Below are 5,429 nucleotides of genomic sequence, written 5' to 3'. Positions count from 1 at the left end.
ACAGTGCGACACCACAGACTATCATTACAAAAATTTAACACAACATTACTGTGACAGTCACGTGACAAATGTCGTTGTGTAGCCCTAGTCTTTCTGATAGGAACTTTGCTATGACAGGCCTCGGAGCCTTCAGAAGGCCTGAGTCTGTCATGGCAACTGAACGGCTCCCTCGATCTTTGAGCAGGGAAGCCACTCAGTTTCCAGGAGCACAACGCTCATGGGAAAATGCTGCTCGAATGCCATGATTGCAATTGACCATGGCATCTGAGGGGTTAAACGCCCGTGATCAGCGTTATAGCCAATCAAAGACTCTGCCTCTGGGTGTCCGCTGTGTAAAACAGTTTGCCAAGCCATTCTTGCATGTTTATAGTGACGTGCTGTCTGCTGAAAGAGCCTTTGACTGATAGTTATCTCATGTATGAACAGCTTTGTAGTTTGTAAGACATATACAGTAAGGGTTCAGTCTTTTACAATCAGCTCACTGGTTAGAAAAAGGGCATACAGGAGCATACACAAATATTTGCCATGTTACAGTCATGATTTCCATATAAATTAACCTGCATGGAGGGGGATTTATGTATTTGCACTGCACCATGTACATTACTGCAGTGTTTACTACTGACAATCTGGAAAAATTGTGGATTATGAACGATAGTGTCCTGGCTGAGGAGCAGATTTCCCTTGGTTAAACCAATCATTTTTAGTACCATAGAGGTTTGGATCGTTAGTGATAATCATTATGTCGATGGGAAGTTTTAGATAAATTGTTCTTTACAGCTGAAATAATTGATTCCAACGGTTAGAAATTACTTTAGATGTTTTACTAAGTCATTTAAGATTTGTTGAGCTATTGCTATGTTTAGGTCTACTCCAATTATGACATTACCTTCAGAAATGGCCAGCTTATCCTGTCCCTGGATGTAGAACTGCTTGATTGGTTTCAGGAGCTTAAATGCCTATGAGACTGCCTTATCTATGAAATCATTTTAATGCCTTCCAGATTTGTGCACAGCTTCCTTGCACGAAGAATGTCTCCCATGAATAAAAATAATTACACTTTCAGTTTCTGATGAGCTAGAAACATAAAATATTATAGTTTAGGCTTTAGCTTTGGTCCCCCCGAGGACGTGTGACTCCTTTATAAGTCTGCAGCATTGTGAGTGTAACACCTAGTGGCTTTTCTCTGCTTGACCAGCTGTTAAGGACATGAACCTTATGTAATATGACCTTAAAAACCAGTACAGGGTGATAGGGAGATGGATGATAGGAAGGCTAAAAAAAATGGAATGAAGTAATCCGTGTTTCTCCTGCTCTCTAGTTCAGAAGAAAAACTAAGGGCTTCTCATTCATTTCCCTTAGACTGTCTGCTTCTTTACTATGATGTGTTGCTCCCAAGAAGAAAACCTAGGGGGGTAAAAAAATGACTCCACACATATTATCAGCCACATAAGTACAAAATGTAGGATAGGGTAGCTCAAAACTCCAAATAAGCCCCCAAAATAGATAGAAATCTTAGACCAGACCCCTAAATATGCTTAGACCAAGCAATAAACTAATACAGACCACAAACTATACCCCAAAATAAATTCATACCTCCAACCAGACACGTAAGTGAATTAAAATCTCAGACATAACCCTTACATAAATACAGATCCGAGATCAGACCCAAAATTAATACAATCCTCATGCCAGACCACCTTAACTAATGCAGACCCCACAGCAGGAAAAAAAATCGGACCACCAGACCTCAAAATTAATTCATACCTCCAACTAGACACCTAAATGAATTCATATGTCAGACTTAACCCTTAAATAAATACAGATCCCTGTCAAGACCCAAAATTAATACAGTCCTCCTTAACTAATATAGACCAGACCAGAGCAGAAAAAAATCCAGAGCCTTCAGACCAGAATTCAAAATTAATTCAGATTAGATGATAATTACTGGTTACCGGTATATAGCTAAGGGCTCATGCACACGAACGTAAGGGCAAAGTTCCTGTATTGCGGACCATAAATGGCCGGTCTGCAATATACAGGCACTGAGTACTTGCACTCAATGGTACGGATGCGGACCCATTGACTTGAATGGGTCCGTATCTGCCAGATACGACCGAAGATAGGACTTCACCTATCTTTTTGTGGTGAGGAGGCACGGATCAGAAGCCCCTGAAAGCACTACGAAGCGCTTCCGTGGGATTTATGTCCGTGCCTCCGCACCACAAAAAGTCCTATCTTCGGTCGTATCTGGCAGATGCGGACCCATTCAAGTCAATGGGTCTGCATCTGCTCCGTGGAGTGCACACGCTCATAATCCACATTCGCAAACAGCGTGAACCTGGCCAGTGCCCGTGCATTTTGGACCGCTATATGAGTCGTAATAGTGGTTGGCCCTTTGATAAGACCCTGTTCACCCATTGTCTAAAGCTGACCGTTTCGATCAGTATTGCTCTTAGGCCTCATGCACACGACCGTATTTTTTTGCGGTCCGCAAAAACGGGTTCCGTTTTTCCGTGATCCGTGACCGTTTTTTCGTCCGTGGGTCTTCCTTGATTTTTGGAGGATCCACGGGCATGAAAAAAAAGTCGTTTTGGTGTCCGCCTGGCCGTGCGGAGCCAAACGGATCCGTCCTGAATTACAATGCAAGTCAATGGGGACGGATCCGTTTGACGTTGACACAATATGGTGCAATTTCAAACGGATCCGTCCCCCATTGACTTTCAATGTAAAGTCAGGAGTTAATATACCATAGGATCGGAGTTTTCTCCAATCCGATGGTATATTTTAACTTGAAGCATCCCCATCACCATGGGAACGCCTCTATGTTAGAATATACCGTTGGATTTGAGTTACATCGTGAAACTCAAATCCGACAGTATATTCTAACACAGAGGCGTTCCCATGGTGATGGGGACGCTTCAGGTTAGAATATACTAAAAGAACTGTGTACATGACTGCCCCCTGCTGCCTGGCAGGTGCTGCCAGGCGGCAGGGGGCAGCCCCCCCCTTGTAGTTAACACATTGGTGGCCAGTGGGCCCCCCTCCCTCCCCTGTAGTTTACTCGTTGGTGGCCAGTGGGCCCCCCTCCCTCCCCTGTAGTTAACTCGTTGGTGGCCAGTGGGCCCCCCCTCCCTCCCCTGTAGTTAACTCGTTGGTGGCCAGTGGGCCCCCCTCCCTCCCCTGTAGTTAACTCGTTGGTTGACAGTGGGCCCCCCCTCCCTCCCCTGTAGTTAACTCGTTGGTGGCCAGTGGGCCCCCCTCCCTCCCCTGTAGTTAACTCGTTGGTGGCCAGTGGGCCCTCTCCCCTCCCTCCCCCTCCTAATTAAAATCTCCCCCCCCTATCATTGGTGGCAGCGGAGAGTACCGATCGGAGTCCCAGTTTAATCGCTGGGGCTCCGATCGGTAACCATGGCAACCAGGACGCTACTGCTGTCCTGTTTGTCATGGTTACTTAGCAAGGCAATGTGCGGCGCATTGCTTAATGACCTGTCACTTACCAGTAGGAGGAGCTCCCGGCCGGACGCAGACATCGCAGCTCGCAGGTAAGTATAATGCTGCTACAAATTGCTAAGTAACCATGGCAACCTGGACAGCAGTAGCGTCCTGGTTGCCATGGTTACTGATCGGAGCCAAAGCGATTAAACTGTGACTCCGATCGGTACTCTCCGCTGCCACCAATGATAGGGGGGGATTTTAATTAGGAGGGGAGGGAGGGGAGAGGGCCCACTGGCCACCAACGAGTTAACTACAGGGGAGGGAGGGGGGGGCCCACTGGCCACCAACGAGTTAACTACAGGGAAGGGAGGGGGGGCCCACTGGCCACCAATGAGTTAACTACAGGGGAGGGAGGGGGGCTGGCCGCACTGGCCACCAATGAGTCAACTACAGGGGAGGGAGGGGGGGCCCACTGGCCAATGAGTTAACTACAGGGGAGGGAGGGGGGGCGGCCGCACTGGCCACCAATGAGTTAACTACAGGGGAGGGAGGGGGGGGCCGGCCGCACTGGCCACCAATGAGTTAACTACAGGGGAGGGAGGGGGGGGGGGGGGGCCGGCCGCACTGGCCACCAATGAGTTAACTACAGGGGAGGGAGGGGGGGGCCGGCCGCACTGGCCACCAATGTGTTAACTACAGGGGAGGGGCTGCCCCCTGCTGCCTGGCAGCACCTGCCAGGCAGCAGGGGGCAGTCATGTACACAGTTCGTAGTATATTCTAACCTGAAGCGTCCCCATCACCATGGGAACGCCTCTGTGTTAGAATATACTGTCGGATCTGAGTTTTCACGAAGTGAAAACTCAGCTCTGAAAAAGCTTTTATGCAGACGGATCTTCGGATCCGTCTGTATTAAAGTAACCTACGGCCACGGATCACGGACACGGATGCCAATCTTGTCCGGCACAACGGCCACGGATGCACACAACGGTCGTGTGCATGAGGCCTTACACCACGAGGACACTGTATTGATTTAAAAAAATATAATTTTTACTTCCTCTGTAGCCTTGTAATAGTATTTTTTTTTACTGCAGCACGCACTGCACAACAAGCAGTTATACTAAGGTCCCTCTTTTCCAAAAATTTGATATTGATGACTCATAGGTCATCAAGGTTAAGAAAGTAATTTATTAAGCATGCCAATAGGTAGTCATATTCAGAAATCCAACAGTTTTAATGGATGTTATACAAAAAAATGCTGCTTGGTGAATTATTTATTAACCTCTTCACACATTATCACATGTACATGATAATGTGTAAGGGATTGTATGGAGCAGGCCGCTGCACTGAGCCTGCTCCATACACAGTGGGTGCCAGCTGTATAATACAGCAGAAACCTGACCAAAATTAACAGGATGGACGATGGCACCAAACCCTGTCTGTGGATGGCGCCAAACCCTGTATCTGTGGAGTTAGACAGCGGGAGGGGCTCCCTCTGCCTTCTGATTGGAGCCCCCACAGTGAAATCGTGGGGCCACAATCAGTCACCATGACAGCCTGGGTTATGCTGAAGGTTTCCAGGAATGGCATGATAAACTGTCTTTAAAGCTGTGCATGAGGCATAGCTCAGCAGGCAGAGTGTCAGAATCTCATAAACCATATTAGTTATCTATTATGGTCTATGGGACAAGCAATCAAAAGATCCCAGGTTCTAGCTGTGGATGGAAATTTTAAAAAGGTATGGCTGTCAAAAAATACAGACGTCATGTCATTTTAGAGCACAGTGAACCTCATAATATCAAAACCCAAAAATCCTTGGCGGCATTTTTATTTAGATTTTTTTTTTTCAGTTTTACCTCACAAATAATTTTTTCCCATTTTCCAGTACAAGACATGATAAATTAAATGGTGCCTCTAAAAAATACAACTTGTCCTGCAAACAATAAGCCCTAATATGGCTGTGTGAATGAAACATTTTAAAAGTTATGGTTTTTGGA

The sequence above is a fragment of the Bufo bufo genome, chromosome 2 (assembly GCF_905171765.1).
Source record: "Bufo bufo chromosome 2, aBufBuf1.1, whole genome shotgun sequence".
Classification (NCBI taxonomy): Eukaryota; Metazoa; Chordata; class Amphibia; order Anura; family Bufonidae; genus Bufo; species Bufo bufo.
This window is presented reverse-complemented; position numbering follows the sequence as displayed.